The sequence below is a fragment of the Salvelinus namaycush genome, unplaced genomic scaffold (genome assembly GCF_016432855.1).
Source record: "Salvelinus namaycush isolate Seneca unplaced genomic scaffold, SaNama_1.0 Scaffold4, whole genome shotgun sequence".
NCBI classification, from domain to species: domain Eukaryota; kingdom Metazoa; phylum Chordata; class Actinopteri; order Salmoniformes; family Salmonidae; genus Salvelinus; species Salvelinus namaycush.
The window spans coordinates 838,040-852,500 of NW_024061007.1; the positions used below are offsets into that span (position 1 = coordinate 838,040).

A 14,461-nucleotide genomic window follows, 5' to 3' on the forward strand; every position below is an offset into this window, starting at 1 on the left:
AAAATTGTTTTCCAATCAAGCGGCTCATGAGCCCTTCCAACTCTTGGGTATTCATGTCTTTGCTCAACGATCTTTAATTAATAATAATCCACTAAGACTTGTCTTCGGGCATTCACTTCCAAGAATGAATCAGAGCATGCATAAACAATCATGCTAACTGTACAGGCTAAAGGTGTACGGAAACGCATTACCAGCCTGAGGTTACCTTGGGACACCACAGACAGATTTCCTGAGGTGTCATCATCAGGTGATAAATTGAAAGCATACAATGTGTAACCCTCTGCAAAATCATTTCTGTCAATAGGTAAAGAGAGATCTTTTAGATGCCTCCCGATAGCCAGGAATAGATTGTAAAATTCTCACACAGATATGTTGTTATTAAATTGTTGTTGGAAAGTCTTAGCAGGGACCTGACGTCCATCCTAGAGCTACATACTCTGCATTGAAATGTTGAACCTTAAAGTTTTTTTATTTAAGCTGCTCCTATTAGAGGCGTGATCAACCAAGCCTATAACCAGATAGCGGGGCAAAGGTCCTAGAAACAGATTCTTCTTCCCACCGGTATGCTAAAGGTTTTCAAGGTAATTCTTTGGAGAGGGTAAAGGGCATTTCCTTTCATCAAAGCCTGTGAATGACCCAGACGAACGGCCGGGGAAACATTCAAAATAAAGTCACCGTCTTGGGCAGACATCAGACAACTCATCCTTGGCCCTGGTTAATTTCAGCCTTAAATCAACAGATGAAACTCTGGAGATTCAGCACAGTAGCGAGCGCGTGCCTCCAGTCCTTTGTTTTCACCGGTGGTGGGATCTATGTCTTCCATAGATGCTCCTGCAGTGTCCTTGCTAAACAGCCCGGCACTGATTTGTGTCTTCAGAATGTCTTCGGAGTAGTTTAGTAAACATTCCAGGATAGCCCTATACGGATAGTTTAGTAAACATTCCAGGATAGCCCTATAAGGATAGTTTAGTAAACATTCCAGGATAGCCCTAAACGGATAGTTTAGTAAACATTCCAGGATAGCCCTATAAGGATAGATTAGTAAACATTCCAGGTTAGCCCTATAAGGATAGTTTAGTAAACATTCCAGGTTAGCCCTATAAGGATAGTTTAGTAAACATTCCAGGATAGCCCTATAAGGATAGTTTAGTAAACATTCCAGGATGGCCCTATACGGATAGGTGGCACTGCTCTGACTGATAAGGCGTTCACCCAAAGTCACATCCACTTGGGAGAAGATGGTCACCAAGGGGTAATTAATGAGTCTTGGGAGAAGATGGTCACCAAGGGGTAATTAATGAGTCTTGGGAGAAGATGGTCACCAAGGGGTAATTAATGAGACTTGGGAGAAGATGGTCACCAAGAGCTAATTAATGAGACTTGGGAGAAGATGGTCACCAAGAGCTAATTAATGAGACTTGGGAGAAGATGGTCACCAAGGGGTAATTAATGAGACTTGGGAGAAGATGGTCACCAAGGGGTAATTAATGAGACTTGGGAGAAGATGGTCACCAAGGGGTAATTAATGAGACTTGGGAGAAGATGGTCACCAAGGGGTAATTAATGAGACTTGGGAGAAGATTGTCACCAAGGGGTAATTAATGAGACTTGGGAGAAGATGGTCACCAAGGGGTAATTAATGAGACTTGGGAGAAGATGGTCACCAAGGGGTAATTAATGAGACTTGGGAGAAGATGGTCACCAAGGGGTAATTAATGAGACTTGGGAGAAGATGGTCACCAAGGGGTAATTAATGAGACTTGGGAGAAGATGGTCACCAAGGGGTAATTAATGAGACTTGGGAGAAGATGGTCACCAAGGGGTAATTAATGAGACTTGGGAGAAGATGGTCACCAAGGGGTAATTAATGAGACTTGGGAGAAGATGGTCACCAAGGGGTAATTAATGAGACTTGGGAGAAGATGGTCACCAAGTGGTAATTAATGAGACTTGGGAGAAGATGGTCACCAAGGGGTAATTAATGAGGCTTGGGAGAAGATGGTCACCAAGGGGTAATTAATGAGGCTTGGGAGAAGATGGTCACCAAGGGGTAATTAATGAGACTTGGGAGAAGATGGTCACCAAGGGGTAATTAATGAGACTTGGGAATCGTTTGCAATATTACCAACATTTATTTTGGTCACTATGAGACTAAATGCAATAAGGTGTTGTTGAGGTCCAGGTAGTTGTCACCATGGCCTGGGGTTAACAATTCTATAGGACCGTTGTCTGTAATGGCAGAGAGTGGGGCTATCTCCACATAACTGGACCTCTTTATTGAATGTTGTGTTAAGGAGAAACACTCTATAGGACCTTTGTCTGTAATGGCAGAGAGTGGGGCTATCTCCACATAACTGGACCTCTCTATTGAATGTTGGGTTAAGGAGAACCACTCTATAGGACCGTTACATTTACATTTTACATTTAAGTCATTTAGCAGACGCTCTTATCCAGAGTGAATTACAAATTGGTGCATTCACCTTATGATATCCAGTGGAACAACCACTTTACAATAGTGCATCTAACTCTTTTAAAGGGGGGGGGGGGTTAGAAGGATTACTTTATCCTATCCTAGGTATTCCTTAAAGAGGTGGTGTTTCAGGTGTTTCCGGAAGGTGGTGATTGACTCCGCTGACCTGGCGTCGTGGGGGAGTTTGTTCCACCATTGGGGTGCCAGAGCAGCGAACAGTTTTGACTGGGCTGAGGGGGAGCTGTACTTCCTCAGAGGTAGGGAGGCGAGCAGGCCAGAGGTGGATGAACGCAGTGCCCTTGTTTGGGTGTACGGCCTGATCAGAGCCTGAAGGTACGGAGGTGCCGTTCCCCTCACAGTTCCGTAGGCAAGCACCATGGTCTTGTAGCGGATGCGAGCTTCAACTGGAAGCCAGTGGAGAGAGCGGAGGAGCGGGGTGACGTGAGAGAACTTGGGAAGGTTGAACACCAGACGGGCTGCGGCGTTCTGGATGAGTTGTAGGGGTTTAATGGCACAGGCAGGGAGCCCAGCCAACAGCAAGTTGCAGTAATCCAGACGGGAGATGACAAGTGCCTGGATTAGGACCTGCGCCACTTCCTGTGTGAGGCAGGGTCGTACTCTGCGAATGTTGTAGAGCATGAACCTACAGGAACGGGTCACCGCCTTGATGTTAGTTGAGAACAACAGGGTGTTGTCCAGGATCACGCCAAGGTTCTTAGCACTCTGGGAGGAGGACACAATGGAGTTGTCAACCGTGATGGCGAGATCATGGAACGGGCAGTCCTTCCCCGGGAGGAAGAGCAGCTCCGTCTTGCCGAGGTTCAGCTTGAGGTGGTGATCCGTCATCCACACTGATATGTCTGCCAGACATGCAGAGATGCGATTCGCCACCTGGTTATCAGAAGGGGGAAAGGAGAAGATTAATTGTGTGTCGTCTGCATAGCAATGATAGGAGAGACCATGTGAGGATATGACAGAGCCAAGTGACTTGGTGTATAGCGAGAATAGGAGATGGCCTAGAACAGAGCCCTGGGGGACACCAGTGGTGAGAGCACGTGGTGCGGAGACAGATTCTCGCCACGCCACCTGGTAGGAGCGACCTGTCAGGTAGGACGCAATCCAAGCGTGGGCCGCGCCGGAGATGCCCAACTCAGAGAGGGTGGAGAGGAGGATCTGATGGTTCACAGTATCAAAGGCAGCCGATAGGTCTAGAAGGATGAGAGCAGAGGAGAGAGAGTTAGCTTTAGCAGTGCGGAGCGCCTCCGTGACACAGAGAAGAGCAGTCTCAGTTGAATGACTAGTCTTGAAACCTGACTGATTTGGATCAAGAAGGTCATTCTGAGAGAGATAGCAGGAGAGCTGGCCAAGGACGGCACGTTCAAGAGTTTTGGAGAGAAAAGAAAGAAGGGATACTGGTCTGTAGTTGTTGACATCGGAGGGATCGAGTGTAGGTTTTTTCAGAAGGGGTGCAACTCTCGCTCTCTTGAAGACGGAAGGGACGTAGCCAGCGGTCAAGGATGAGTTGATGAGCGAGGTGAGGTAAGGGAGAAGGTCTCCGGAAATGGTCTGGAGAAGAGAGGAGGGGATAGGGTCAAGCGGGCAGGTTGTTGGGTGGCCAGCCGTCACAAGACGCGAGATTTCATCTGGAGAGAGAGGGGAGAAAGAGGTCAAAGCACAGGGTAGGGCAGTGTGAGCAGAACCAGCGGTGTCGTTTGACTTAGCAAACGAGGATCGGATGTCGTCGACCTTCTTTTCAAAATGGTTGACGAAGTCATCCGCAGAGAGGGAGGAGGGGGGAGGAGGGGGAGGAGGATTCAGGAGGGAGGAGAAGGTGGCAAAGAGCTTCCTAGGGTTAGAGGCAGATGCTTGGAATTTAGAGTGGTAGAAAGTGGCTTTAGCAGCAGAGACAGAAGAGGAGAATGTAGAGAGGAGGGAGTGAAAGGATACCAGGTCCGCAGGGAGGCGAGTTTTCCTCCATTTCCGCTCGGCTGCCCGGAGCCCTGTTCTGTGAGCTCGCAATGAGTCGTCGAGCCACGGAGCAGGAGGGGAGGACCGAGCCGGCCTGGAGGATAGGGGACATAGAGAGTCAAAGGATGCAGAAAGGGAGGAGAGGAGGGTTGAGGAGGCAGAATCAGGAGATAGGTTGGAGAAGGTTTGAGCAGAGGGAAGAGATGATAGGATGGAAGAGGAGAGAGTAGCGGGGGAGAGAGAGCGAAGGTTGGGACGGTGCGATACCATCCGAGTAGGGGCAGTGTGGGAAGTGTTGGATGAGAGCGAGAGGGAAAAGGATACAAAGTAGTGGTCGGAGACTTGGAGGGGAGTTGCAATGAGATTAGTGGAAGAACAGCGTCTAGTAAAGATGAGGTCAAGCGTATTGCCTGCCTTGTGAGTAGGGGGGGAAGGTGAGAGGGTGAGGTCAAAAGAGGAGAGGAGTGGAAAGAAGGAGGCAGAGAGGAATGAGTTAAAGGTAGACGTGGGGAGGTTAAAGTCACCCAGAACTGTGAGAGGTGAGCCATCCTCAGGAAAGGAACTCATCAAGGCGTCAAGCTCATTGATGAACTCTCCAAGGGAACCTGGGGGGCGATAAATGATAAGGATGTTAAGCTTGAAAGGGCTGGTAACTGTGACAGCATGGAATTCAAAGGAGGCGATAGACAGATGGGTCAGGGGAGAAAGAGAGAATGTCCACTTGGGAGAGATGAGGATCCCAGTGCCACCACCCCGCTGACCAGAAGCTCTCGGGGTGTGCGAGAACACGTGGGCAGACGAGGAGAGAGCAGTAGGAGTAGCAGTGTTATCTGTGGTAATCCATGTTTCCGTCAGTGCCAAGAAGTCGAGGGACTGGAGGGAAGCATAGGCTGAGATGAACTCTGCCTTGTTGGCCGCAGATCGGCAGTTCCAGAGGCTGCCGGAGACCTGGAACTCCACGTGGGTCGTGCGCGCTGGGACCACCAGGCAGCGGCCACGCGGTGTGAAGCGTTTGTATGGTCTGTGCAGAGAGGAGAGAAGAGGGATAGACAGACACATAGTTGACAGGCTACAGAAGAGGCTACGCTAATGCAAAGGAGATTGGAATGACAAGTGGACTACACGTCTCGAATGTTCAGAAAATTAAGCTTACGTTGCAAAAAATCTTATTGACTAAAATGATACAGTGCTGCTGACTGGCTGGTGAAGTAGGCTAGCTAGCAGTGGCTGCGTTGTTGACTTAGTTTGAAAGTGTAGCTGGCTAGGTAGCCTCGGTAACTGGCTAGGTAACCTTGACAATTTCTCAAAATTACACAATTATCTTGGATACAAAGACAGCAATGTAGCTAGCTAACACTACGCTAATCAAGTCGTTCCGTTGTAATGTAATAGTCTCTACAGTGCTGCTATTCGGTAGACGGTAGACGTTGGCTAGCTGGCTAGCTGCTGGCAGTGTTGACTACGTTAGAGGGACTAAAATAGCTCGGTAATTACGATAATTACTCTAAACTACACAATTATCTTTGATACAAAGACGGCTATGTAGCTAGCTAAGATCAGACCGTTGTACGGGTAATACTACCTGCGGAGCGAAATGCGAAATGCGACCACTCGCTCCAAACCGGAAGTTCAATATTTATACGAAAATAGCTGGCTAGCTAACCTCGGTAATTACGATAATTACTCTAAGCTACACAATTATCCTGGATACAAGACAGCAAAGACAACTATGTAGCTAGCTAACACTACACTAATCAAGTCGTTCCGTTGTAATGTAGAAACTAATGTAATAGTCTCTACAGTGCTGCTATTCGGTAGACGGTAGACGTTGGCTAGCTAGCAGCTAGCAGTTAGCAGTGTTGACGTTACGTTAGAAGAACGAAAATAGCTGGCTAGCTTGGTAATTACTCTAAACTACACAATTATCTTTGATACAAAGACGGCTATGTAGCTAGCTAAGATCAGACCGTTGTACTGTAATGAAATGTAATACTACCTGTAATACTACCTGCGGAGCGAAATGCGAAATGCGACCACTCACTCGCTCCGGTTTCCGTTTTCCGGAAACCGGAAACCGTTGTCTGTAATGGTAGAGAGTGGGGCTATCTCCACATAACTGGACCTCTCTATTGAATGTTGTGTTAAGGAGAACCACTCTATAGGACCGTTGTCTGTAATGGCAGAGAGTGGGGCTATCTCCACATAACTGGACCTCTCTATTGAATGTTGGGTTCAGGTGAAACACTCTATAGGACCGTTGTCTGTAATGGCAGAGAGTGGGGCTATCTCCACATAACTGGACCTCTCTATTGAATGTTGTGTTCAGGGGGCCGTGAAAAGATCGAGTTCTGTCTTTATAGCTTCAGATGACATGCGGTGTAAAAGAGACATGTTGTTTGTTCTTTTAGAAAATACTTCTGAGTATTCTTTTTGACGTTTTTGGTCCAGACCTCTTCACTTTACGTCGTCTTTGACTTACTGAGTTTCTTCTTGATGCTCGGGATCTGATGAAGCCCGTCTGGGCATAGCATTGGCAAATGTTTAGAAAAAAAAGAAAATGTTTAGCCGCTGATTTTAAATGTGGTTGGCTATGCTGAGGCCTCTCTTCATAAACGGTAAAACCATCCTAAAGAGGTTACGAAATATACCTCCTATCCCTGAACCGTACATGGTAGGGGATCCATGATAGCCGGGTAATCTATTACCCACCTGATCAACATAGTATGAGACATATCGGTTAGGGAATATACCTCCTATCCCCGAACCATACATGGTTGGGGATCCATGATAGGTAATCCATTACCCACCTGATCAACATAGTATGAGACATATCGGTTAGGGAATATACCTCCTATCCCTGAACCATACATGGTCGGGGATCCATGATAGCCGGGTAATCTATTACCCACCTGATCAACATAGTATGAGACATATCGGTTAGGGAATATACCTCCTATCCCTGAACCGTACATGGTCGGGGATCCATGATAGCCGGGTAATCCATTACCCACCTGATCAACATAGTGTGAGACATATCGGTTAGGGAATATACCTCCTATCCCTGAACCGTACATGGTCGGGGATCCATGATAGCCGGGTAATCCATTACCCACGTGATCAACATAGTATGAGACATATCGGTTAGGGTCGAGCTGGTGGTTGTGTTCCATAATCATTTTTTATTTATTTGTATTATGTTTATAAAAAATATATATATAATAGTAATATTATATTAGATATGTAGAGAGGTTTTGGTGGGTCTAAAGTGGAGTCTTACAATCGTTTTACCAAAAGTACATTTTATATTTTCGTTCTGATCCGTTTTAAGCTCAACCAGAATGTTTTCAATATATTTCTTAAAGCTGCAAGCCCGACACCGGGACACCTATGACAACATCCAGCTCAAAGTGCAGGGCGGGAAATTCAAAATCTATTTTTTAAAAATCTATTTTTTTTAAATTAAAAAATGTCCAATACACCATTTGAAAGATAAAGATCTTGTGAATCTAGCCAACATGTCCGATTTTTTAAATGTATTACAGCAAAAACACCACGTATATTTATGTTAGCTTACCACCAAATACAAAAGAGGACAGACATTTTTCATAGCACTGGTAGCATGCACAAAGCCAACCTAACTAACCTAGAACTAACCTAAATAACCTAGAAAAAACTACCTCAGATGACAGTCCTATAACATGTTACACAATAAATCTATGTTTTGTTCGAAAAATGTGCATATTTGAGCTATAAATAAGTTTTACATTACTGCTACCATCATAGCTACAGTCATAAATAGCACCAAAGCAGCCAGGGTAATTACAGACACCAACGTCAACTCCTAATTACTCATCATAAAACATTTCAGAAAAATATATGGTGGATAGCGAATGAAAGACAAAGATCTTGTGAATACAGACAATATTTCCGATTCTTTAAGTGTTTTACAGCGAAAACACAATATATCGTCATATTAGCTTACTACAATAGCAACAGCATTGACTCAAGGCAAACGGTAGCATAGCATAGCATAGCACAGTTCGACAGATATATATGAAATAGCATCCCAAATTGGGTCCTTATCTTTGTTGATCTTCATTCAGAATGTTGTACAATGGGTCTTTTGTTCAGAACCAGGTTTGTTTCGATCCAAAACGAACTATTTCCCTCTGGAATTAGCAAGCACACTTGCCTTCCTGTGCTAACATTTTTACATTTTTACATTTTAGTCATTTAGCAGACGCTCTTATCCAGAGCGACTTACAGTAGAGTGCATACATTTTATTACATTTTTTTTTACATACTGAGATAAGGATATCCCTACCGGCCAAACCCTCCCTAACCCGGACGACGCTATGCCAATTGTGCGTCGCCCCATGGACCTCCCGGTTGCGGCCGGCTGCGACAGAGCCTGGGCGTGAACCCAGAGACTCTGGTGGCGCAGCTAGCACTGCGATGCAGTGCCCTAGACCACTGCGCCACTTGGGAGGTACTAACCTCTCCATCTTGAAAAAAATTCGTCCTACGCATCACGTATAAAATCCCGAATAAATTTAAATAATATAATTAAACTATATTTAAAAAACATACTTTAGGATGATATTGTGACATGTATCAAAAAAAATCGAAGCCAGATGTCATATTCATCGAGAACGACCGTTTTCCAGGTGGAGAGTCCTGGTCCGAGTTCGTGTCTCAGGAAAAATATTTTATTGCGGTCGTGTCATTCAAAGAGGGTGTATGCATTCTCTGAACGAGATATTCAACTGCTTTCTGTTCTCACTTCCGCATGAGACCCAGAGGAAGGTGCATGACGTGTTTCTACAGTCCTAAGTGACATGACCTTTTATAGACAAGCTTTTGAAGAGCGACTTAGCCTTTGGAAATGTCACTTCCGGATAGGAAATGAGCTATAAAAAGGGTTCTGTTTCACCTAGAGACATAATTCAAACGTTTTTAGAAACTAGAGAGTGTTTTCTATCCAATATTAATAATAATATTCATATTGTACGAGCAAGAATTGAGAACGAGGCCGTTTGAAATGGCCACCTCTTTCCAGGGTACTCAAGGCTCCGCTTACAGCCATAAAAGGTTAAAACTCTGCATGTACAGTGGGGCAAAAAAATATTTAGTCAGCCACCAATTGTGCAAGTTCTCCCACTTAAAAAGATGAGAGAGGCCTGTAATTTTCATCATAGGTACACTTCAACTATGACAGACAAAATGAGAAAAAAAATTCCAGAAAATCACATTGTAGCATTTTTTATTAATTTATTTGCAAATTATGGTGGAAAATAAGTATTTGTATGTAGAACCATAGTAAAGACCAGTATGGACTATCAATACAAACTGACCATTTAGAATGAGGCCCAGATCAATGAGAGGAAGTCTTAACAGAACTGGGGGATGACAGACAGGAAGTGGGGGGGGGGTGGAGATATAATATATTCCTGTGCCAAACACTAACTAACTCCATTTCCCCTTCCATCCTCCCTTTTCATTCTATTCTATCAGCCACACCACTAGCTCACCTCCACACAATACATTTACAAGTTAAAGACACACCTTGGAATAAATAACAAAGGAAAACTATTACTAGATGAAGTTTAGTGTTTTTTATTATTTCCCATCACCATAAATCATATTTAATCACTGAACAGTAGCAGACCTAACTTCATCTGTCCCTGACTCTGGATAGTGGATTAAAAAGACCATCAATCTCCAATGATATTAAAGTACTATTCTGAACATTACTGATATACTGAGTGGCAAGTCAAGATATCTGCTGGTTTTATTGTTTGGTCAATAGCACCACCTGCTGGACAGGTTTAATGTTGCTGGACTGAGCAGTATGGGAGGATGAAAGATGACACATTTAGGGCCGGTTTCCTGGACATCTACATTGAACATACTTTTTAGTCCAGGACTAGGATTAATCTGTGTCTGGGAAACCAGTCCATATAGTTTAGTAGAAAGTAAGTGATACCAGCTTGTAGTGGGCTGACTAGTCCTGAATTGTCCTTTAGTTCCTGGACCATTTTCCATGCAGCTCCAGGTGACAGAGAACACATCAATTAGGACTAACAAGCTGATCAATGATACTGAGGAGAATTACATAGAGACAGAGAACCAACTGAGAAAACATATCAATGGTTCTGAATGACAACCAATATACATCAACACCAGACATCATGATTCATGGAAATGTACAAGATTAAAACATTACAATTACAAAAATATGAAAACATTGAATTTAAATTCATAACATCTTCTGAAGATCAAATCAGTTAAATCATTGTAGATAAAACAGAGCAGAATGAATCATCACATCTGGGGACCATCACCACCAGCATGACTAGTATCTATGTGGACCCTACTACAGTTTAACCAGCTCAGCTATAGACTACACCAGCATGACTAGTATCTATGTGGACCCTACTACAGTTTAACCAGCTCAGCTATAGACTACACCAGCATGACTAGTATCTATGTGGACCCTACTACAGTTTAACCAGCTCAGCTATAGACTACACCAGCATGACTAGTATCTATGTGGACCCTACTACAGTTTAACCAGCTCAGCTATAGACTACACCAGCATAACTAGTATCTATGTGGACCCTACTACAGTTTAACCAGCTCAGCTATAGACTACACCAGCATGACTAGTATCTATGTGGACCCTACTACAGTTTAACCAGCTCAGCTATAGACTACACCAGCATGACTAGTATCTATGTGGACCCTACTACAGTTTAACCAGCTCAGCTATAGACTACACCAGCATGACTAGTATCTATGTGGACCCTACTACAGATTAACCAGCTCAGCTATAGACTACACCAGCATGACTAGTATCTATGTGGACCCTACTACAGTTTAACCAGCTCAGCTATAGACTACACCAGCATGACTAGTATATATGTGGACCCTACTACAGTTTAACCAGCTCAGCAGTACCAGAGAGATAAAACCCATTATAATCATTGAGCCTAAACCCAGGATAGAGGGGCTGAGTGAATGTGGTCTGGACTCTGTGGAGGAGGGTCATTGTGTCAGAGACACTGTAGAAGGACAGAGTACCTGCCTTGTGATCCAGGTACACTCCTACTCTGGAGGACTGAGGGCCTGATACTTTAGTCTCAACATTATTGTGTCTGAAACAATCACCATCACTATCGCACTGTAAACTCCAGGACTTGTTATTGTCTCCAAATCCACCATCTTCCTCTGTTCTGCTGATGTCTTTATATGAAACTGCTGTATAAACATCACCAGTCCACTCCACCTCCCAGTAACAGCGTCCAGACAGACCCTCTCTACACAGAACCTGACACTGGTTGGTGAATCTGTCTGGATGGTCAGGATATCGTTGGTCTTCGTCTGTATCGGTCACCTTTCTGTTCCCTTCAGACAGAGAGAGGTTTCTGTCTGCTGTGTTTGGGTCCAGTGTGAGCTGACAGGAATCTGGGAGAAGAGCAGAGCAGAGACCAATGAGGGGAGTCAGAACAATAAGTTAAGTCAGATACTGTATCTACCCTGTCTTTGATTAGAGCACAGCAGAGATCAAATCAGAGAAATATGAGGAGTCAGATAGATACCCAGTCTTTGATTAGATCTACTATTGCTATATATTTCTAGAGGGATTGTTAGGAGTGTCAGTAAAAAGAGACTGTTAGTTACTTCACAATAAAGAGACTCACATTGTAACAACTGTTCTCTGGTCTTGGGCTCTGGAGGCAGTACAACATCCACTATATTCACTACAGACACACAAACACATTGACAGAGAGAGGGAATGTTATCATCAGACCATATTCCACATGTATATGACTAGTAGGGAACTTTCAATGGTCTAAAGTTGATGTTCTTATTGTTTTCAACACACCTGTAGTGGAGATCTTGGTCAATTCTCCTTTAAGGAAGTCTTCTAGTTTCTCTCTCAGTTCAGACACAGTCTTACTCACATCTCCAAAGTACTGAAGAGGACGGACAACGATGCTGGGTAAGTCTGAAGATACACTGATACTGGAGAGAGACTGATAACTCTGGAGAGAGAGAGAGAGAAAGAGAGAGAGCGAGAGACAGAGAGATAGAGACAGAGAGAGAGACAGAGCGAGAGAAAGAGAGAGACAGAGACAGAGAGACACGGAGAGAGAGAGAGAGAGAGGGACAGAGAGAGAGAGAGAGAGAGAGAGAGAGAGAGAGACAGAGACAGAGACAGAGACAGAGACAGAGACAGAGACAGAGAGACAGAGAGAGAGACAGACAGGACAACATAATGATGTATATGAATAGTTTCACATGAAGTTAATTTCATATCACATGTAACAAGACAGTTTAGTTACCTGGAGGAAATGGATGTGATCCTCTTTGTGTGAGAGCTGCTCCAGCTCAGTGCTTCTCTTCCTCAGCTCAGCTATCTCCTGCTTCAGGTGCTCCAGGAGTCCTTCAGCTTGACTCACTTGAGCCTTCTCTTGGGCTCTGATCAGCTCCTTCACCTCAGAGCTCCTTCTCTCAATGGAGCGGATCAGCTCAGTAAAGATCTGATCACTGTCCTCCACTGCTGACTGTGCAGAGCGCTGTTAAGAGAGAGAGAGAGAGAGAGAGACAGAGACAGAGAGAGAGAGAGAGACAGAGAGAGAGAGACAGAGAGAGAGAGAGAGAGAGAGACGCCTTCACTATGGTGAATCACTAAAACAATTCAGAAATACACTACGGAAAAAGAAGGAACAGCACGTCAGAAATCAGCTCAATGTAATTGAAGAATCCATAGACTCTAACCAATTCTGGGAAAATTGGAAAACACTAAACAAACAACAACACGAAGAATTATCTATCCAAAATGGAGATTTTACATTTACATTTAAGTCATTTAGCAGACGCTCTTATCCAGAGCGACTTACAAATTGGTGCATTCACCTTATGATATCCAGTGGAACAACCGCTTTACAATATCCACTTTACACACTTTACCACTTTACAATATCCACATATCCCTACCGGCCAAACCCTCCCTAACCCGGACGACGCTAAGCCAATTGTGCGTCGCCCCACGGACCTCCCGGTCGCGGCCGGCTGCGACAGAGCCTGGGCGCGAACCCAGAGACTCTGGTGGCGCAGCTAGCACTGCGATGCAGTGCTCTAGACCACAGCGCCACCCGGGAGGCGGGTATGGGTAAACCACTTCTCCAATCTTTTTGGCTCTATAACAAAGAATAAAGAGCAAAAACATATACATGACCAAATACAAATCCTAGAATCAACTATTAAAGACTACCAGAACCCACTGGATTCTCCAATTACCTTGAATGAGTTACAGGACAAAATAAAAACCCTCCAACCCAAAAAGGCCTGTGGTGTTGATGGTATCCTTAATGAAATGATCAAATATACAGACAACAAATTCCAATTGGCTATACTAAAACTCTTTAACATCGTCCTTAGCTCTGGCATCTTCCCCAATATTTGGAACCAAGGACTGATCACCCCAATCCACAAAAGTGGAGACAAATTTGACCCCAATAACTACCGTGGAATATGCGTCAACAGTAACCTTGGGAAAATACTCTGCATTATCATTAACAGCAGACTCGTACATTTCCTAAATGAAAACAATGTACTGAGCAAATGTCAAATTGGCTTTTTACCAAATTACCGTACAACAGACCATGTATTCACCCTACACACCCTAATTGACAACCAAACAAACCAAAACAAAGGCAAAGTCTTCTCATGCTTTGTTGATTTCAAAAAAGCCTTTGACTCAATTTGGCATGAGGGTCTGCTTTTCAAATTGATGGAAAGTGGTGTTGGGGGTAAAACATACGACATTATAAAAGCCATGTACACAAACAACAAGTGTGCGGTTAAAATTGGCAAAAAACACACATTTATTTCCACAGGGCCGTAGGGTGAGACAGGGATGCAGCCCCACCCTCTTCAACATATATTTCAACGAATTTGAGAGGCACTAGAACAGTCTGCAGCACCCGGTCTCACCCTACTAGAATCCGAAGTCAA

General features: G+C 44.3%; 1 pseudogene; it reads right to left on the reverse strand.

The window, feature by feature from the left end:
- Nucleotides 1–11,315: 11,315 nt before the first annotated feature.
- LOC120040987 overlaps nucleotides 11,316–14,461 on the reverse strand; it is a 15,139-nt pseudogene continuing 11,993 nt past the window's right edge.